Source organism: Peromyscus maniculatus, chromosome 14 (assembly GCF_049852395.1).
Source record: "Peromyscus maniculatus bairdii isolate BWxNUB_F1_BW_parent chromosome 14, HU_Pman_BW_mat_3.1, whole genome shotgun sequence".
NCBI lineage: Eukaryota > Metazoa > Chordata > Mammalia > Rodentia > Cricetidae > Peromyscus > Peromyscus maniculatus.
Window position 1 is genome coordinate 54,647,181 of NC_134865.1, and position 22,471 is coordinate 54,669,651.

The 22,471-nt window shown below is 45.7% G+C and overlaps 1 protein-coding gene across 18 annotated transcripts in view; it reads left to right on the plus strand.

The window, feature by feature from the left end:
* The window catches only part of Sipa1l1 (signal induced proliferation associated 1 like 1), a 309,410-nt gene that overhangs the window by 155,055 nt on the left and 131,884 nt on the right, over positions 1–22,471 (plus strand). The gene's annotated exons all lie outside the window — the stretch shown is intronic.

The following is a 22,471-nucleotide window of genomic DNA, read 5'->3' on the forward strand; positions in this document are numbered from 1 at the left end:
AGAGGTAAAATTTCACCCTTCCTCCTGCGTGTTCCTAGCTTCCTGAAAGAGAGCTACTTCCCTGTGTGTAAGTCGTTTCATAGTCTTTTGTTCTGCCTTCTCATTGGTTGTAAACCCAAACACGTGACTGCCTCCTCACTGTCTGTATGTACAGCCCTCCAGGTCTTAAAGGCGTATGTCTCCAATGCTGGCTGTATCCCTGAACACACAGAGATCTATGGGATTAAAGGCGTGTGCCACCACCGCCATACTCTGTCTATGGCTCTAATAGCTCTGACCCCTGGGCAACTTTATTAACATACAATTAAAATCACATTTCAATACAATTAGAATACCACCACAGGGGTTTGACTTTTTAGCTTTATATACAAATAAATCATGATAGTCATTTCTTTCATGTTCCTGTACACACATTATTTGTCTGGACTACTTGCTGTAGTGGCCAGCAGAATGGGCATTAGGGCTGCACCATCTCCCACATGCCATCTATTCCCTGTGTTAGGAGTCTGAGAATTGACTGCAGTTGGAAGGTAGGCTCTGGTGAGCTGAAGTCCTATGCTGCCTGTCCACAACTGGTTCACTGACTCTGGCTCCATCGTCCACTCTCGGGCAATGCCTAGCCAGGAAGATGGTCTCAGGGGCACCCCTCCACTCCTGTCCTAGCTTGTGAGACCCTTCAGCAGGCATGCCTCGAGCTTCTGGCAAAAGTCTTCTCATACTTAGGACAGAACTCAGGGAAACTTGTGCCTTTCTCTGGATGTCACTGTGTGCTGGTGTGAGGTCTAGTGGCTTCAGACTGCTGGCTCCCACACTGAGCAAGAAAGCCACACAGGGTGGAAGACAGAGTCCAGAATCCAGAATCCAGGGCAACCAGCTCTGGAGCCTGTCCCTTCTTGGGACATCCAGTATTTGAGCCAATCCATTTCCTTTGTGTTAAAGCCAGTTTGAGTTGGAAGCCAAAACATCCGAATGATTCACTTAATCCCCATTTTATTTTTAGTAATCCATTAGTTTCCCCTGGGGAATGTGGGAGTAATTGCAAAGCAAGGCACAGCAATACCATTAAATTAAACTGGCACAGTGTTGGTGCTGACTGGCATCCTCTTCACTCTCAGCAGGCGTTAGCTATAGTGAGTTCATATTAAATAATGGGACGATAAGGACAGCGTTTTCAGAGTCCTTCTCTTTTTCATGTTCACCCAGAAGCTTTTGCCTCTTATTCAGCTGGCCATGGATGCTAGAAAGGGTCTTAGGCCACAGGCATGAGCCATGTTCTTGAAAAACATGGCTGGAGGCAGTATGGACCTGTTCTGTTTTCCCAGAACAAAGTATGCTCATGTTTTTAACATTTGTTTTTGTTCTTCAAAAATTATATTTGCTTCACATATAAAAGTAGTGTGAGGAAGATAATAATAACAGATTCATCCCTCCAGAGCACATGAGAATTTTGGCAATCATATCAAGCAGTTAAAAAGCATACTCTCTTTCTCTGCCCCTAGGGAACCATTATTCTGCTTTTACTCCTTTTATTCTCATGTATTTGTACTTTTACCACATGTGTATCACATGCATTTTATATGCTTTTGCTTTCTGTTGAGATAAGTCTTGTGTATCTGAGGCTGGCTTTGACCTTGTTATGTAGTTGAGGCTGGCCTTGAACACTGGTATCGCTGTCTCCACCTTCCACTGGGATTGCAGCTGTGCCCCACCAGGCGTGACTGGTGTGCTTTCTAACTTACAAAAAATGCAGTTGCCATGCATTGACTGTAAAATCACAGGAAGTTTAGAAGAGATGCAAAGTCAATGTAAGGCTGTGGTTTCTGTCATAGACACTGTCTTAGGGTGTCTGTTGCTGTGAAGAGACACCATGACCATGGCAACTCTTATAAAGGAAAATATTTAATTGGGGTGGCTTACAGCTTCAAAGATTTAGTCCATTATCATCATGGTGGGACATGGTGGCGTGCAGGCAGACATGGCGCTGGAGCAGGAGCTGAGAGTGGAGAAGAAGCTACATCTTGATTTGAGGACAACAGGAAGTGAATTGAGACACTGGGTGTGGCTTGAGCATATGTGAGACCTCAGAGCCAGGCTCCACAGTGACACACTTCCTCCAAAAAGGCCACACTCACTTCAACAAAGCCACACTTCCTATTAGTGCCACTCCTCTTGGGGACATTTTCTGTGAAGCCACCACAGACACTTTCAAAGGTGTGTTAGTAAGCATCCCGGTCACGTGTATTATAACATGCTTTAGCCTTCTGTTGGTCAATGGGTCTGAATCCATGCAGTGACAGCTTTTATCTTGCTTACCCTCCAGAGCTCTTCCTTCAGCTTCCTGGTCTGCTGCTCAGCTCACTTTCTGTCCTGCTCTCATCCTGTGCAGGCTTGAAATCTCACAGGGTCACCTGTTACCCAGGAGCCCGCTCCCTTCAGTAGTCTGTTCGGGGCACAGGCTTTTTGGCAAGCTTCATCTGAGCGTTTCTCTCACTGCACCAGTAGCTGTTGGTCTGCACAGCTTCCTTCCGGGCCTTCTAGACTGACTGCTTTGTCTTCCTACTGCTGTTATTGGGGCAGTGGTTGTAGAAGAGACTTCTCCAGGCCGACTGCAGCCATCTTCTAGAACAGCTCCTGTGTCATTGGGAGCCTCCTCACCATCCTCGTTGTCCTTGTTGCCTTGGTGACCCAGTGCTGGGTCTTAGAAGTCCTGTATCACTCTTTCAGTGTTGGTTTTGTTTTGTTGTTATTGTTTTGTGTGTAAGAGTGTTTCCCAGCATGTCTGTCTGTCCACATGTGTGCCTGGTGCCCACAGAGGCCAGAAGGGAGTATCAAATTCCTTGGAACTAGAGTTACAGCCAATTGTGAGCCACCATTGGATGCTGGGAACCAAGCCCCGGTCCTTTACAAGAGCTGCCAAGAGCAAGAGCTCTCAACCCTCAAGCCATCTCCTTAGCCACTGGGTCTTTGCATTCTTGACAAAATGTAGGTCATTTGATGTGTGTGTATTATACAAGTATTGTAAAAAGCTTCTCGTGCTGTTGGATGATTTCTGGCACACTCCTGTTTGGAATGTTGCATTCAGGAATAGGAACAATCCAGTTGTCTGTTCCTTCATTCAGAAATCATGGTCATTCTACCAATAGAGTGTCACAGAAAGACTTTGGACAATAAAAAGCAGATTCCTGTTATTCCATGGGGTCATTTTATTTAAATGTTTAGCCTTTGCTAAAAAGCAAAGTAACATTTTCCCCCTCCATACTTTTATCTGTGCAGGGAGAAAATCAATGTCTTTTATTGAAATTAAATTTTAGGACTTTGTTTTTCATACATATTTTGTTGTTAGTAATAGAATGGTTTTTTCAAAAAAATTTTTTTCTAACTACCTACCCTTCACTATCACCATGGACACAGAATCATTTTGTGTGTGTGTGTGTGTGTGTGTGTGTGTCTGTCTGTCTGTCTATCTATGTACTGGCCTATACATGCCTATTCATACATACATGCATGTGTGGAGCTGAGAGATTGATTAATGTTGATATCCTCTATACTTTCCACCTTTCTTTGTGGGGAGTTGGGGGGGTGGGTGGGACAGGGTCTCTATTATGTAGATTTGGGTGTCCTGGAACACTCTATGTAGACCAGGCTGCCCTTGAACTCAGAAAGTTGCCTGTCTCTGCCTTTTGAGTGCTAGGATTAAAGACGTGTGCTCCCATGCCTGGCCCCATATTACGTTTTGAGCTAGAGTCTTTTACTGAATCTGGAACTTACCATTTCACATTTCAGTTATACTTACTGATCTAGCAGCCCCTAGGGTCCTCACATTTCCACCATGCCAGGTTTTAAATGAGTTCTTGGGATCTGAACAGGGACCTCCATGTGGACACAGCAAACAATTCACCCACTGAGCATCTCCCAACCCCAGACCCAGAATCTTACATTTAAAAGTTGCTTTTTCAGCCACATGTGGGGTGACACACCAGCAATCCCAGCATTCTACAGGCTGAGGCAGGAGAATCCCATTCTCAATGCCACATCCTCTAGCTACATAATGAGATACTGTTTCTGAGAGATAAGGTTGCCTGTGTTAGATTTTTGCTGTACAAAATGGAAATACTCAATCCATGAAGCTTGTAAGAAAGTGCACTAAATCTTAAGCATTTGGTGGCAACATAAAATGTTCAGTATATCGTAGGCAGGGCATGGTTGAGCACACTTTTATTCCCAGCCCTCGGGAGGCAGAGGCAGTTGGATCTCTGATTTTGAAGCCAGCCTGTTTTCCATGAGTTCCAGATCAGCTAGGACTATCTAGTAAGACTCTTTCTCAAACAAATACACACACACACACACACACACACACACACACACACACACACACACACAAAATAAAGGTGTTGTTTTGGATATTTGATCCAAGGTATTTAAGTCCTAAGCCTGTAATAAGCCTTGTGGCTATTTCCTTGTTTAAATGACTTTGGTGCTGTTTGGTATTTAAGGAAAACCCACTGAAATCTTTATTAAAGGCAATTCAGCTCACCAATACTACTGTTTCCTGTAAAATTGTGTCTTCTGTTTTCTTTTTAACCCATGGATGGACTTGTTGACTTGAAATCCCCCCCTCCCCCCGAAAAAAAGAAACAGGGTTTCTCTGTGTAGTTTTGGTGCTTGTCCTGGAACTCCATCTGTAGACCAGGCTGGCCTTGAACTCACAGAGATCTGCCTGCCTCTGCCTCCCAGGCATGGACAGTGGGATGAGGAGCCTCTACAGGGACTCAGATCTGTAATTAGGCCCTGCCCTCTGCAACACCTTGGCCATAGCCCCGTCAGTCTGGGAAAGTAATGCATGAACCATCTAAATAGACACAGAGCATCCAGAGTGTGGTTTGGGTTCCCAGGTCTGTTCTAGAAGGTTGACCAGTCTTTGCACCTTTCCTAGGTGAGGAAGGTGGGAACTGTTGGTGGCCTCCCCGCTGTATTCAGTGTCCCGCTCTTGCCTCTGGAAGGGAGCCGTCATGACTGACTTGTGGCCTCATCTCACAGGCCCCCGAGCTGCAGCACACCTGGCCATGCTGTGTCTGGTGCTCCTTCTGATCCCCAACCCCATGGCTTTCCTAGTTAGAAGGGAAGCTTGTGGTTGTTCCTTTCTTGGAGTGAGGGCTCAGGAGACTTAGAGCAAACAAAGTGGGTGGAAATCGTATTTTGTGTTCATTACATAAAGATACATCTTTATTTTCCCAATAATAATGTTGATATATTTCCATTTATATATTAAAAAGGTAAAATGTTTTCTTCACATTTTAATTTCTTTTAGATCAAATTTAAAATAATCATTGAAAGTTGAAGACATTTGTAAGACACTCAGGAATGAGGCAGATAAAGGTTCTCCTTAAACAGAGAGTCTCTTAATTGGCTATTTTCTACGGGTTTCTTTGAGGTTGTGTTTTTCCAAGCCCTCCTTATCTGTCCAATCGCAAGCAGGCATATCCGTCTGTAGCAAAAAGACCCCACTCACCTGTAATGTGATTGACTCTGGCGTGGATGCATTTTTACTTGCCTCCTGTAATATATGTGGGTGGGTGTCTGGAGAGGAATGTGTGTTTTGGCAGGAAGTAGAGGAATGCCTGGCTTGCCCTGTGATTTGCTGTGTAAGCCTATCTGATGCTTGGTCTGCGGCTATCTTGAGCACACGTGAGTTGGGTTGCGGCTATCTTGAGCACACGTGAGTTGGGTTGGTTATCTTTGTTAGTCAGGGCGGGCTGTTTGTTAGACTTTGTCTCATTTATTTTGGAGTTGCTGAAAATCAGATGTCTAGCCGGGCGGTGGTGGCGCACGCCTTTAATCCCAGCACTCGGGAGGCAGAGCCAGGCGGATCTCTGTGAGTTCGAGGCCAGCCTGGGCTACCAAGTGAGCTCCAGGAAAGGCGCAAAGCTACGCAGAGAAACCCTGTCTCGAAAAACCAAAAAAAAAAAAAAAAAAAAAAAAAAAAAAAAAGAAAATCAGATGTCTAAATTCTAAAGTTATTAATAAATCTGTTGTATTTAAAAGATTTTAGAGTGAGTTTCTAAGAAACTGGTTAGTAACTGTTTTTTGCTAGTCAATACTCTTGATACAATGTGTTATTAGTTGAGATCTGTTTTCCCACAGAAATCCCAAAGGCCTTTGGATTAGGGCTTTAGGCTGTGTTAGAAAGAGAGCCTGTTCACTAAGAACCTGGCCTGTTTCTCCTGCAGACTTGTTTAGTGCCTAGTTAACCTCTAAGTTACTCTTTCTGTAATTAGGAGCCAAGAGGCCATTCTGTAGCTCCACAAGCCAGTCACAGCCTCACGGCCCCTAGTTTACATGTGCCAGTGACTGGGTCACTGCCAGCAGGTCATCCAGCAACTGGAATGCAGTACTTACCATCAGTGGTCATGTAACATCACTTGATACTTTCTGAGTTAGTCAATTACTTCTCCTGTGGCGGTGAATGTCTCTTGCTGGTGAGTACAGTGAGCGGAAGGATCAGCCTCAATTCTGAAGTTTGTGGGTAGAAAGGCATGCATGGGAGGTTGTAATTGATGATGTCCGAGCTCCTCCAGAAGCAAGTGCCTCCCCAGTTTTTCTGAATTAACAGTAATCCCCAGAAGGGCTTACCACTCTCTGACTCCCCCTCCCCATTTTAGAAATTAAGATAGCTTGGTGCGTGGAGTTGGGGGCCTTTGTGTAGTCTGGAAAGCCCTCCGAAGAAAAGTGTGTGACGTTGCCCTGCCTCTGTTTTGTCTGAATGTCTGAGCTCACTGTAGTACTGTGCTGTGGCTCCATTTACAGCCGGTGCAGCCGGTGCATGGCCATCCCCCTGCATGTGGAGTCTGGTTCTAAAGGGTTGCTCCAGCGTCCGTCTGTTCCTGTGTAGTTCTTTAATGGCTTTGCTGCTGTTTGCTTTTTGTGACAGGGTGTGGTGATACTGTGTTCCCCCAAAATATTGTGCACCCTAATAAACTTATCTGGGGTCAGAGAACAGAACAGCCACTAGATATAGAGGCCAGAAAATGGTGGCACGCCCACCTTTAATCCTAGCATTCCAGAGGCAGAGATCCGTCTGGATCTCTGTGAGTTCAGGGCCACACTGGAAACAGCCAGGTGTGGTAACAAGAGCCTTTAATCCCAGGAAGTGATGGCCTGAAGCAGAAAGGTATTTAAGGCATGAGGAGGAGGAACTAGGCTGGTTAAGCTTTTAGGCTTTTGAGCAGCAGTTCAGCTGAGACCCATTTGGATGAGGACTCAGAGGCTTCCAGTCTGAGGAAACAGGATCAGCTGAGGAATTGGCAAGGTGAGGTGGCTGTGGCTTGTTCTGCTTCTCTAATCTTCCAGCATTCAACCCCAATACCAGGCTTCAGGTTTGTTTTTATTAATAAGACCTTTTAAGATTCCTGCTACAACAGAGTCTTACTGTGTAACCAAGGCTGTCCTGTAACCTGGTGTAGCCCAGGCAAGTGTCACATTTCTGGTACTTCTGAGCCTGAGTCTCCCGAGTGCTGGGGATACAGGTGTGGACCATCATACAGTTTCTTGCATTTTGATGGTCATTTAGAGTAGCATAGTTTCTGGTTTATTTGTTCAAAGCATCAAGCAAGTTAACAGTCTGCTCTTGGCAGAGTTTAGAATAGCTTCTGCATGAGATGATAAATGCTTGCAAAAATGTGGGAAGTGCAGAGAGACAGAAAAATGGAAACCATCTCTAATTTTACCAGTCAAACAGGGCCATTATTAACAACTGGTGATGTGTTCTCACAGAACTTAGAGTGTGGTCCCGGGGGGGACAGGCACAGGGACGGTTGTACTAGTGTCAGTGTGATTGAGGGACTGTCCCGAGACTAAAAGCAGCTAGAGCCTGGGTGTCTGAAGTGCTTGGTGTCTTCCAGGCATCGAACATCTGGTTCTGTTGGTTGTGGTTTTCTCTCCTGTGAACCAGGGGGAGAGAGTTTCCTCAAGGAGAGAGAAGCTGGGCTCAGCCTTCTGGGCTTAACTTGTGTTTCTACAAGTGTTTTAGGGAGTGATCTTGACTAAGGCACATTTCTCTCTGTGTGTGTGGGTCTGTATCTGTCTGTCTGTCTGTCTGTGGGCGAGGCATCACCACATGGACAGGTTGCTAACTCGAGAGGCTGGTAACTTCCTTTGGAAAAGTTGCTCTGTTCCTGTGATGTAGACAGGAAGGAAAGTCCATCACCAGAGGCCGTGTGGCAGCAGTCGAGGGCTGAGTGTCTGCACCCCCCTGGGATTTTGAAGTTTATCTGTCCCCCATCCATTCTGAGAGGTGCCTTCTTCTCCTGTGCTCCCTTCTGCTGTGTCCCAACAGGTTCAGAGAACTTAACAGAGCTACATTATAAAGAGCCTGCAGGAACCTACTCTGATTATCCCACTGCATTCCTTCATGCTGCATGTGCAATTACAGGTTCAGAGAACTTAACAGAGCTACGTTATAAAGAGCCTGCAGGAACCTACTCTGATTAACCACTGCATTCCATCATGCTGCATGTGCAGTTACTTGGACTATTGCTCTCTGGATTTCAGATATCTCCTGTAGTTGGAAAGTATTTATCCTTTGTGGGGTTTTGATAGTTTCTCTGCATCTGTTTGCTGACATCTTTCACAGATCCTAAAAGTGGCTTGGATGCCACAGCCCTTTTTTCTCTCGGGGTGCTTCTTAAAAATGTCTAAGCTCAATGGGGGGGGGGGTGCTAGCCCTGAGACATTGTGGTCATCAGAGCTGATAGGGCTTTGTCCTCTGCTTTCTGAGTAAGGAGTGAAAGCTGCCCCAAAGGAACTTTGCCTTTTGTGGTGTCACATTTGAGTGCTTACTGAAAGCAATTTTCAATTTCTATTTAAAATGTTATTTAAAAATAGTTCCTGGGCCCGGCATGGTGGTCTACTCCTATAATGCCAGGACTTGGGGCTGAGGTAGGAAGAGGGCAGTCTGGCTGTATAAGTCCTATCTCAAAATAAATGGTAAAGAAGCCAGTGGCTGTGTCTTTGCTGTCGGTGTCCCTCCTGAGAGCCTTTGTGACCCGTGGGGATGCTGTGTGGAGGATGCTGAGCTCTTGTCTGTGCGCATGGGTGGTTTATGGCAGAGCATTCAGTAGATTCAGTTCAGTTAACTTCTCAGCCAGGATGGTGGTGTCTTAAACAGAGGACCTGCCCAGCTGCCTGGACGCCCACTAGCTTCCAGTTGCTGTTCCTCTACAGCAGCCACCATTGGTAGGCTCTTACTGGAGATGAGCTTTTGATTAGACATCTCGGTCCTCCCTGGGGAAGACTTTGGACCTGCTCCTCAGTGGAAGATGGGAGAGAGACTAAACTGCCGCAGAGAAGGAAGAGCGGATCGAGCTGGGAAGAACATCGGGAAAGAGTCTAGATGAAGGGTTTGCTGTCTGTTAAACTAAAGCCTGCCACTGCTTCTTCAACGTCTGGGCTGCCCTTGTTCACACAGGCCGTCCTGTTTTCTGATCAGGGTCTGAGGGTGGCTTTTGCACAGCGCTAACTTGTCAACACTTGGCTGCTCTTCATAGTTGGTTCTAAGTTAACAGAAGTCTTGAGTGAGTGGCCAGCTTGCTAGAAACAAGCCTGCCTTTAAAATATTCTAATTTCTGGTCACATGAATCCCTCTTTTGTTAATTCTGCAAGGAAACTATGAAATCAGTTGAACTTGGGGAGGGGAAGAATCTTCCTTACATTTCCCACTGGGGTTTTTATATTTTTCTAGAGAACAAGGAATGATTTTCTCTAAGTTTAAAGATGAGATGAAGAGCTGTCTAGTTCCTGATGGACTGTTAACAACTGTTCATACTTTCTTGTTGTTTGGTCCTCCATGAACTAGTGGAATTATGATTTTGACCTGCACACTGGGCAGTGGTGGTGCCTGCCTTTTATCCCAACAGTCGGGAGTCAGAGGCAGGCAGATCTCTGTGAGTTAGAGGTCAGCCTGGTCTACAAAAAGAGTTCCAGGACAGCCAGGGCTGCTACACAGAGAAGGCCTATCTTGAAAAACAACAAAACAAAACAAAAAGGCTTTGTTCTGCAACCTTTAGTGCATTCTTTGAGATTCTTGGACTCTTCCTAGAGGTAGAAACAAAGTTGGAATAGTTGCCTCAGGAGTAATCCTTTGATTCCATAGTGGGCTCTCCTGTCTTTGGAAGGCAGTTGATCCTGTGAAGTTCAGCTGGGGGGCAGCGGACTCCGAACCTCTCTGTCTTGCCCCCTACGCTGTCCCCTTTGGATCTCTGCTGCTGTGGGGTCTGCAGACACCACCCCACATCAGATTGCCCGAAGACAGTGTCACGTCAGCAACCCTCCTGATGGCTCCCTCAAGGCAGTTGTGGGTCGGAGAAGCAGGCATACATGTCTTCTGGTATTTACACAGAAGGTCAAAGCAGACTCAGGTCTCTATGTTTCAGTAAGGGGGTGGAGAGGAGGGAGGGCGGGTGTATGAGAGGGAGAACAAGGACTTGGGCTTCTTCCTAGGGTCTTCTCTTCAGAGCTTTTGTCTGAATGCAGCCATGCTGGGTTATTCTGCTCTGGAAGATGAGCCCGTGAAGAGCTTCTGATTGCTACTGGGCTGTTTTTCAGCACCCCCACAATGTTTGATTTTGTTAGTTGTTTTCTGCAAGAGCCTTATCTTTCCCCTCACCTTTAGAAGGCCATTTGCTGTGTTTGGAGGACATGCGCTAACCACCTGCCCAAAGATGCTCCCTGGCTGACAAATAGGAAGCAGTGAAGGCCGTCAAGGAGAGAGAACACCATCATGATTATTCTGTGCCTGCGGGGCCTTTCTGCTTTGGTCATGTCTTCTGTCTGAGAACCAGCTGTTTTGACACCACCATTTCCAGGGAATAGCTAGTTTTTATTAAAGCCAGCCATAAAGCTCTTGGCCAGAGGAAAAATTACTTACTTTTGTAAAGACTGTTTCAGAGTCTCTATGTGACTTCTATTCAGAGAGAAGATGACTTCTCTGTAGATGGATTTGCAGATAGACTTGGTTGGACTTTGTATAGAATGTCCCTGTTCGCTGACGTAACTTGATCCACTGGCTTTTCGGCATGCCCATCTGAAAGAATGCTTATAGCGAGAGGAATTGTGATCTGGACCACAGGAGACGCAATGTGTAGGAAGAATTAAAGGGGAAAGCATTTCTTCCCCAAAGAAAGCAAGTGATGAAAGATAGGATTGGCCTGCCAAGAGGAACTGTGCCCATCCGTGTGACTCCAGCAGGGCCTGTGGGTGAAGGGGTGCCTCTTGCTTCAAGGTACCATCTGAGTGCCCATTGAAGGGTGATGCCATCGCTAGTTTGGAAGCAGTCTGGAAAGTGCTCCCGCCATGGCAGAGAGCCTCATCAGAAGCTCTGCCTTGCATCCCCCAGCAACCCCGTGTTGCAGCCAGCAGAGAGCTCTAAACATGCTGGCTCTGGAGAGGTGACGTTCTCTGTGTCTGGCCATTCGCTCACGACGACAGAGCAGAGTGTGGAGCACTGACAGCCTGTCAGCTGCAGCTTGTTTGCTGAGGGAAGAGACAGGCTGATTGCTGCTTGTGCTGTGGGCTATCGGTGGGAACGGTCAGTATGTATCGAGATACGGTGAACGGCTCGGGCAAATCACAGTGTAGGGCTGCCTCATAAGGCCACCACAGCACTTGCCCAGAGTGGTGTTAGGCAGCAGAAAGTAAAACATATCAAGTGTGATAGTTAGGACTAACAAAGGTTATGCTGTTGCCCTTGGAAGCAATGTCTTTGCTCAGTGAGAAAGTGCTAGTATGCCAGAGCAAGGGAAATGTTTGATGTCCCTAGTCAAGACCGTTGTGATCATGATTAGCTTTTCCCCAAGGACTAATGACTTGGGACATCTTTATGTGTGTCCTATTTGGGTCTCTACACAGCCGGTGTGGTTTTGGGGGGTGGCGCGCGGGGTGGGGAGCATCTTTTCCAAATCCTGCTATTCTAAGTTGTTACTGTCTTATTGTTGACTTCTGGGGTTTTGCATATATGCATGCATATAAAATACATTACAAGTGTGATCCTTTGCCCAGCATTGTTCCTGGGCCATAGCTTCACTATTTGTTCTTTAAATATCTCTGTTGAACAGGAAGTTGAGTTTCAAGAAGTACTCACAAGCCCACTGCTGGGACGGTATTCTCCTCTCTTTGTTTCAAGAGGCTTTAAACTTTATCCCTCAGGAGTTTAGGTTGATGATGCACCTAGCTTTGTGTCAGCAGGAAATAAGGCAGCTATTGGCCACCTCCCCCACGTGTGTCCAGCACCTTTGGTTGGAAAGGCTTCCTTTCCAGTTGTGCTTGGTTGGTGACGATCTTGGCACCTGGTTGAGTGTCTGTCACTGCGTGGCCTCCCTGTCTGTCTGATTACAAGTTGTACACTGTAGAGTGCCTCGGCATTGTAGTCAGTCTTGAAGTCAAACAGTTAAGTGCTTGCTTTTACTCCTTTGTGTATTACAGATACTTTGCAATTTTATATAAAACTTTAGCTTATGTATGTGTTGTAAATAATCGCCTGCTGGATTTTGAATGGCATTTCATTTCATCCTATCTTCCAGTTTGTGGAGAGTAGATAGTCTAGTAATATTGTGACTTCTGTCTGTGAACCATTCCACTTCAGTTCTCTCAGCCTTGGTTTGTAGATTACAATATGGATTGTGCATGTCTTTCATTAGCTTTATTAGCTATAGTGGAAGTTTTAGTGTTCCTGCAAATACAGGTTTACAGATTTCGTTTTTCCCTTGTTAGTGTCCAGGTATTCAGTTGCTGCTTGTCTATATCCTGAGATCTTGCATACCTTCTGGATTCATTTGCTAGTTGTAATGTGTGTGTATTTTATCAGGTTGTGGACATAATTCTGTAATCATGGCTGTTGTCTGTAAATGATGGAAACTTTACTTTTTCCATCCTCCTCTTTAGACCTTTAAATTCTCCTCTGCTTTTATCGATCTATTGACACTGCAAACTAGACATAGTAAGAATGCCGCTGTCACACACACACACACACACACACACACACACACACACACACACGGTAGAGAAGACACTCAGAGCTTCACTGCTGAGTCTTACGTGTGGCATTTCCGGAGGCTCTGTTCCTGAGGCCGTGCACTTGTGTGGTCTCATTTCTAAGTCAGCAGCATGGCTATTCATCTCTCCACTTTCTGTTGTTCTCACTGATGCTCCGCCCTCCTCTTCCTCTTTACTTCTGCAGCATTCCCCAAGGAGTGATTTTTATCTTTTCTTTCTCATACCTGTGAAATTCTTACTTAACTTATCCCTCCACCCCCAACACACACACACCCAAACAGGGTTTCTCTGTGTAGCAATCCTGGCTGTCCTGGAACTCGCTCTGTAGACCAGGTTGGCCTCGAACTCACAGAGATCCTCCTGCCTCTGCCTCCCCAGTGCTGGGACTAAAGGCGTGTGCCACCACCACCCGACTTCTTGTTTGGTTTTGAATCAGGCTTTCCTGTGCAGTCCAGGCTGGCTTGCCTTCAACTTGTGTTCCTAGAGTCTAACTTCTCTTACCGTGACTTCGTCCTCATTGATTTACTCTTGATCAGGTATTTACTGAGCAGGTAGTCTAACTTTGGTGTCTGAAGCAACAGGTTGACAAAATCTGATCTCTGTCCCAGAAAGCTCATGGTGAAGCACAGAGAGTGTTTTGAAGGAACAGTGATCTCCTCTCTGGAAGGGAGGGAGGGCCGTCTCCTCTGGGCTGATCATAGAGATGGTCCGTGGAGAGCTGAGGGTTCTGTCTGCCCCGCTGTTCCCTAGGGGTGCCATGCTGAGATGAAACTGGCCCCATTTCCCCTGTTTTAATTACACACACTCTTGGTAGATTCCAGGTGAGCTCGCTGGGCACAGTGTCCACACCCAGCTGGCATGTAGCTAACCCAGGATTGTAGCACACTGCTTACTGTTTCATGCCTGTGAAAGTCCCCAGCTTCCCACGGCAGTAACCTCTGTGTCTTTAAAAAACTCAGTCCTCCTGCCTCAGGTCTGAGTGCTGGGATTACAGACATGCAACAGCACTCCTAGCCACAAAATGTTTTTGTAAGTATATTTGTGTGTTTGAGTGCGCTTGCACTCAGGTGCATGTGTAAGTGAGCAGGTGTGCTACAGCTTTTGCATGCGTAGGTTAGAAGACAACCTTTGGGAGTTGTTTTTTCTTCTTTTACTGGGTGAGTTCTGGGGATCAGACTCAAGTCTCCAGGTGGCAGCAAAAGTGTCCTTAACTGCCGAGCGGTCGCAGGCCGTGCAAAATATTTCTGAATGGAGCTTACTGAAAGTTTTTAATTTTGCTCATATATGTCCTATGTTTTATTACTGCATACTAATCATGACATTATGGCAATAATTTCAGAATGTAGTCCTTTCCAGGATAGTTTGGTTTACACATTTGAGCCTCTCGGTCGGTAGAAGAGCTGACTTGTGTGCTTCCCATCTCTTTACCCAGTATCCATTGTTCTGTGTTTGTCAGGGGTTTCTCGTTAAGTGGCCCCAACTGTAGCACAGAGACACACTTTTAAGGAGATGCCAGCACGTGTTAGTTTTGGGATTCTTAAATTATAAAACTTGGGAAAATGGAGTAAATAGATGCACAAGGCATTTGTGTTGTGGTTTCATAAAAATGAAGATGAATAGTTAGGCATTAATAATAGACAAATTAGATGACACATTGCTTGGGTCAAGAAAATGTGTACCACCAGTACTTACTAAGTATGTCCCTATAGCTACACAAATATAAAGTCAGAGCCTGGCACCCTGCTCTAGGGTGCAGCTCAGTGGTAGAACCCCTACCGAACAGGCAAGAGGTTCTGGGTTCATTTCCCAGCACTGCCAGACAGAAATAATTTGTGAACTCAGTTATGTATGAAAGGTTTGAGTCCACATTTCAAGCCCCAGTGTTTTATCATTTTCAAATATTAGAATAACTCTGAGAGATAAACAAAATGTTTTTTAATTAACTTATTTTTATTCTTATGGTGAAGAATGTGGTGATTATAAAAGATATTTACAGATCAGGTAAGATCAGTATGTGTAAGTGGGGTTTTTATCCCTTAAAAATGCAGTTAGCCAGCTGGACAGTGATGACGCTTGCCTTTAATCCCAGCACTTGGGAGGCAGAGGCAGGCGGATCTCTGAGTTTGAGGCCAGCCTGGTCTACAGAGCGAGTTCCAGGCAGCCTGGTCTACACAGAGAAACCAACCAATCAACGCATGCCATTAGCTGTCACCAACAGGAAGCCAGTGTTTCACAGGCATTACCCTGAGATGCTCACATGCTAGTGTTCTTAAGAAGACCCGTCAGTTTGATATCAAGCATAGAGACGGCGTGAAGGGCGTGTGGCAGCATGACAGGCGCTCGGAGTTGGCCCACGAGCCTTGCCTCTCTCAGCGCTCTTCTCACTTGGGTCCCGGCTGGTTTTTCTGGGTTTTTCTTACATACAATTGTGGATGCTTTGGTTTTGTTAGACCTAAGAGTTCCTGGTAATTTGGTCTGGGTGTTCTTGTGTGCTGGCAAAAGATCTGGACTGTCTCCCCGACCCTCGTGTCACAGCAGGAGGGTCTCACGTCAATGGGTCTGGGGTCAGTGGGTCTGGGGTCGGGTCACTGGGTGGAGTCCCTTCCCTGCCGTACTTCTCTTGGGAACCTCCCCTTTTCTGTGACTACGTCTTTTTCCAGTGGAGGTTTCGTATTCTCAGTTTCCTTTCTCTGCTGCCCCCTCTTGTCTTCCCTTCTTCCCTCCTCCTCCTCACCTTCCCAGCCCAGAGCTCTCTGGTAGTTCTTCCCACAGCCACTGCGGGCTTCTGAACCTCTCCGATCATTTTGATGTTGTTTTTATTCCCTCGTCATCTCTGCCCAGATTGGCTGGACACATAGGTCAGCCACAGATAGCTGATAGTTTCAGTCACAGATTAGCCAGTTGGGAGGTTTCTGTTCAGTGACTCACAAAGGTCATTGGACACACTGTATTAATCTCCTAGTTAAATGGGCCCTCTGTTGAAGCACTTGGGGTGACTGTCCTTTTCTGTGAAACCAATGTACCCAGTTAAATTGCCGCCAAGGGTGACTGTGTGGCTGAACAGCCAGAGCTCTCAGCTGACAGTCCTTCCCCCCAACCCCCCCACCCCCATCACCCCAGGGGTGGTGATACATTGTGTACCCTAATAAAATTTGCCTGAAGATCAGAGAACAGAACAAGCCACTAGATTAAACATAGAGGCCAGGCAGTGGTGGCACACACCTTTAATCCTAGCACTCAGGAGGCAGAGATCTGTCTGGATCTCTTGTGAGTTCAAAGCCACCCTTGACTCTATGAGATTGACTCAGTCAAGGAGAGAAACAGAGCCAGGCAGTGGTGGCACACACTTTTAATCCAGTACTTGAGAGTCACACACCTTTAATCCCAGCACTAAGAAGAAAGTGATACGGCTGGGCAGAGAAAGGTATATAAGGCATGAGGAGACAGGAACTAAAGCTTTTCGGCTAAAAGCTTTTTCAGCTGGAACCTTTCGGATTAGTGGTCAGGGTTTCAGCCAGAGGATGAAGTTTGTGGAGTTGGTGAGGTGAGACGTGGCAGTGGCTTGTTCCTTTGTCTCTCTGATCTTTCAGCATCTACCCCAATATCTGGTTCCGGGGTTTTCATTGTAAGACCATTTAGGATTCGAGCAGCACCCAGGGGTTTCCTCTACCCGTGTCCTTCAACCTTGCCTTTCTTCAGCTATGAAAGTTGTGTTTCGACTGTGGCTGCTTAGGTCATGCTTGCTGGAGACTATTAGATAGAGTGGGGAGAGAGACTGGGACTAGGAAACAGACCTGACCGTTTGCAGCAGTCAAGGTTGTAAGCTTCATTTGTGCACTGGGCTTCTGTGGAGCTCAGACATGCTCCCGAAGCTCTGAGCTCCAGGTCTGAGCCACAGAGCCTCAGGGGACTTGCTGAGAACACCTGGCATGTGCATTCTAGTTTACATTCAGATTTTCTAGAGAATTCTGCAGAGCCAAAGGATGTAGTGGCTCTGTAGAAGGCTCTAGTCAGTGACTTTAAGTCGTGGGTCTGTGGAGAGATGTCAGCTCTGTTGTGCCCTCCCCCTCCTCCGCTGGGGGCATCGCCCCAGTTCCACAGTGTTCAGTACTGCCAGTCTCCGACTCAGACTTTGTTCACATTGACAGTTCATCTGTCTTTCCTAGTGCCCCGCTCCTGTGCCCAGCAGGCTCAGTTAACTCCTGGGCAAGAGCTCTTGGCTTATGTCTGGGGCCAGGGTCTCCTCCTAGTTCTTGGAATTTCCTTGGTAGTGAGCCCTGCTGTCTGGGAAGTCTGTAGATTGGCTCAGCCAATGCCCTGTGGGAGAATCTGTCACTTTGTTGCTCCAGCTGAATGCTATGAAGCTGCCTTTCATTCACCTTTTTTTTTTTCTTTCCGAGACAGGGTTTCTCTGTGTAGCTTTGCACCTTTCCTGGATCTCGCTTTGTAGATCAGGCTGGCCTCAAACTCACAAAGATCCACCTGCCTCTGCCTCCCGAGTGCTGGGATTAAAGGCGTGCGCCACCAGCCAGGACATCTTTAAAACAGTCCTAAGTGCCTGGTGGTTGTAGTGCACATCTTTAATCCCAGCTCTTGGGAGGCAGAGGCAGGGGGATCTCTGTGAGTTCAAGGCCAGCCTGGGCTACAGAGTGAATTCCAGAACACCCAGGAATATACAGAGAAACCCTGGAGAGGGGCGGAGGCAGAGGGACACACACACACAGGAGGAAGATTAGGTGAATCTCGGTCAGTCTCTTCCAATCTTACCATCAGTATGACTTACTATCTCTATCTCTACAAATACCCAGACCTGTCCAGTTCCCATCTAACTGGGACCTGTGTTGAGACAGGGCTCTGGACCCAGCCATCCCCTTATGATGAAATCTCTATTTAGAGCTAGGATCTTGTCTTGCTTTATTACCCAAATGGCTTCAAAGTCCTTGGCTTAGAGGGTCTGTCTATCTCAGCTTCCTGAGTAGCAGGACTATGCACCTGTGTTGGCCCTCTGGGTTTTTTGTTTTTGTTTTTTCTTTTTAATAATGGTACTAGGATCTAGCCAGGGCATTAGGCATGGTAAGCAACTACTCTACCGTTGAGCTACATTTCCAGACCACATTGCTCAGAAAGTCAAACCCATTTTCAAAGTCTCCAGGTTTCTCATAGTCTGATACCCATCTGTCTTTCACCTGTATCCTGGTCCCCTGTTTTCTCAGGCATCATGGCTTACTTGACCTCAGACATACTGTTTATTCGTATGTTAGGGGGTTACTGCTCACTCCTTAGGTCGCCCGAATGTTCTTTTTTTATCACCAGCTCTTTTCCTTGAATGTGGTGTGGGTGGGTTCTCTTGTTTCACCTGAGAGCCAGGAGTTGACAGCAAGCATCTGCCTTTGTTGCTCACCACCTCATTTTTTGAGACAGGGTTTCCCATTAAACCCAGAACTTGCTGGCTTGGCTAACAGCAGCCAGTGGGTCACCAGGATCTCCCTGCCTGTGTTCCTCAGCACCGTGGTTATTGTCTGTGGCTTTTACAGGGTGCTGGGGATCAGTTCTTCCTTGCTGTTGAGTTACCCCGTGCTTTGCACCACCATCCCTGGCATCTGCCCAGGAGATACCAGTGGCACACTCCTGCTCTCAGTTTGTGACCACAGAAGTCCCCAGACACTACCAAGTGTGAAGGCAACCACCACAGTTTAAACACACTCTTCTAAACATTGAGATGTTTTCTTTAGTTCACAAATGAAGTCAAAATCTTTTTTGTTTTCTGTTTTTCTTTTTATAAGAGGAATATAACATTTTTAAAGCTATTATAAAGATTGTTCAACTCATACAATTACTGTTATGAGTCTATTTTTATCTTACATGGTTCTGTAATTCCATATTAAACTTTGCGTTAGAAACCTTAAAATATTCTGAAGGGATTTGTTCTTTCAGTGTTTCTATATTTTCCACCTGCTCCCATCACCATGGAGCTAAACACTCTGAAAGACATCTTAGGTTAAAAACAGTAATGACTGAACTGGAAAAAAAATTTTTTTTCATGTTCTTTCTCCTTCTCTTCTGTTCCTTAACCCTTCATCAGCCGAATGGGATATTGATGTTAAAGTGGGATGCATCGTAGGGAGGGCACACTTTCTAAAACGTGCTCCCCTGGAAGATAACAAGCAGCAGTGTAATTTGAACAGACACATGAATGAACACTTGGAGATACGGGGAGATGTATGAGCAATGCTTGGGGAAGGGATCATGCATTTTATAGATCTCCATGCTTCAAATACCGTGCATCACTCAGGAGTCCCTACAGCATACAGAAAGAAGATGATGGAATGCATGTAAGCTGAGTTTAAATATGGATGTGTTTAATAAATTTGTTTACACCCCAGTCTTAGTTTCCCTTCCCTTCTCTCCCCCCAGCCCCTCCCTCAAGTTCCCCTCTCTGTTCCCACCGCCCACCCCACACCCCTCCCTTTCTGTTAGGAAAGGGCAGGTCTCCCATGAGTATCAACAAAACATGGCGTATCAAGTCACAGTAAGACTAAGCTCCTCCCTATGTATTAAGGCTGGGCAAGGCGACCCAGTATGGGGAGTAGGGTCCCAAAAGCCAATAAAAAGTTGGAGACAGCCCCTGTTCCCACTGTTAGGAGTCCCATAAGAGGACCAGTGTTTGATTCTTTGAATAAGGTCAGTCCTTACCAGCTCCTTTCCTCCCTCCTGTCAGTGCTGAGGGCAGAATCTAGGGCCTCCTGCAGGTTAGTCCAGCACTGTAACATGGAGCTACACACTGAGCCCCAGCCACGTTTCTAGGAGACATTATGAAACTAGAAATATGAAAAGCTCCAAGATATCAGAGGTTAGAAACTCGAGTCTCAATGGGGGCTGAGGACTCAGTGGTCCAGTGCTTACATAGTGTGAACAAGGCTGTGGCTTCTGTTGCCGGCACATCAGTACAGCACCAGCAGAGATGCCCCAGGGAACCGCTCTCTGTGCTGACTGACTGTGAGTGGCTGGTCCACACCCCATGGGTGATTGGCTTGGGAAGGTTTTAGGTTTTGAATCTCAACATTCTAATCTCTACTCTTTAATTTTGAAGCATTTTAAATGCATCCAAACTAGCAGCAGATGTCAGTGTTTCCATTTTCTGCTTAATTTTAATTATAACTCTTTTGCAGAGGAGGGCTTGGCCTACCATTAATAGTCTCCAAGTTTTCATTGTAGTGCACGCTGCTTACAGAACTTAACCCCCATCCCCCTACACACAATGGGTGCTGGACTCTCCCAGAAAAAAAATCATTTCAAGAGTGTAGCAAAAAAAGAAAAAAAAAAAAGAATTAATGATTTTATCATGTATGGTAGTAATAAGCTTTCATAGATGTACCATTTTATTATCTGATAAATAAGCATGAAACAGTGAGAACATTTTAAAATTAGGATCTTTTTCTTTGATTAATCATTAGAGTATTCTGGACTGGATTCATTATTATAAACAGGATAAAAACTTTCCTTCATTTGCCCCCTAACCAAATGTTAATTTTGAAGTTTCCAAAACCATGTTTTCTAATGGCTAAAAAAATAAGGAGCCTTGTTCCCTGAGTAGCAGGAGAGTGTGTTCCCACGGGGTGAACTTGCATGCTTGTAGAAGATTGGTTCCACACTTTTCAACCATGCATGCTTTTCATTGGATGTTTATTGGAATGCAGGCAGAGAGACTTTTTCATTAACATCTAAGCTTATGCTTCATGTGAACATTTTTGTGCATTTTAGTGGATTTTTATTACCATAGGAATCAGATTTTGAGGTACACCTTAAAGGTACCACCGATTTTTATCATTTATATATTCATCTGTTGTTTTGTTCTATTATAAACTGTTGAAATGTGATCTTTCATCAAAATATTATTTAGTTAAAGGCAACTGTTTGTGAGTGAAAACCACAGTTACTTGTTTGGATGCATTTGCTCTGTCTGGAGCAAATACAGATTTGACCACGTGAGAAGCTGTCTGGGAAGACACGCTCCCAAGCTGACTTGTGCGTTTGGTAATGCTTCCGGGATCCTGGAGCTTTGTGATGGACTCCACTGGGGTCTTTGTCAGTTTGGCCCGATGTTCTTCTCTGCATCCTGTCCTCCAAGAGAAAGAAGGGGAAGGAAAGCCTTGGCCACGCCTGTCCCTCCCATCAGGGAGCTCCTGGGCCGATCAGTAGGATGTTGCAGCCTTCTGCTCAGTTTACATTAGTCAGCACCAGGGCTCCAGACCAGTCACTGGGAACAAGAGCGATGGAGAGACTGACGGGTCCTCTGGGGCTGGTTTAGATTCTGCACATCTGCCAGGACAGTGGGGAAACTGTGGTGAAGAACTGAGGGACAGGAGTGGGGACTGAGCAGTGTCTTCTCCCCTGCTGCCTAAGGACACTGTGTGCCGGATATGTCTACTAGTCCTGGAACTTTGAACTCCCTTGGTTCTCACTTTCCTAGAACAAACTATGGAGTGTGTTTTTGAGAGTCTTCTTTCAGACACCTTTCTCTAGCCAGACTGTCACTTTGCAGGTGACTCGGACAGTAGGGTAACAAATACTCTGCTTTAGAGTCTTCTTACCACTGATTATATGGTGGACATAATACTTAATTTGAAACTGAAAGATACTCGATGAATTTGTATTTTTTTTTAAAAAAAGCTTTTTTTGTAGCTATCTAGACGTTTTATTTGGTTTTACTGACAATGGAAACACCGTAAAGATGATTCATTTTCACATGGATCAGCAGTGAGCAGAGCAGCACAGATGAATGGGCAGTGAGCTCACAGGTGAACCAGTAGTGAGCACCATAGGTAACCCGTTTCTGTGCTGACAACTTCAAGTATAAACTGCCCTGCAGAACCAGATCATTTGAGGAATTTCTTCCGGTGCTCCACTGTTCTTAACTCTTTTCCAGTTAGGCCAGTTATGCATCTAGTTAACATTGGCACTCAGAAGTTTCATTTGCATATTGTTGGTCTCTTTCTAAATTGTAACTTTCATGAGAGGCAGTGATGTTTGCCATGCTTCAGTTTAACAACCCTCTGGGAAGAACAGAAACATGATGATATTTATTAAATTATGGTAGAGTGACTAGTGTGAGTTACCTTCTTTTATGTTTAGTACATACCTTGATTTCATCTGTTACTTGACACCAAACGCCATGTTTAAAGACAGAGTTTTCTTTGAAACTTCAGACCCAATAATACTGCCTCCTGTGTCTTTTTTTTTTGTTGTTTTAATTTTGTTAAAAACTAATTAGTTTTTCAGTATTTTTTTTTTTTTTTGGTTTTTCGAGACAGGGTTTCTCTGTGTAGCTTTGCACCTTTCCTGGAAGTCACTTGGTAGCCCAGGCTGGCCTCGAACTCACAGAGATCCGCCTGCCTCTGCCTCCCGAGTGCTGGGATTAAAGGCGTGC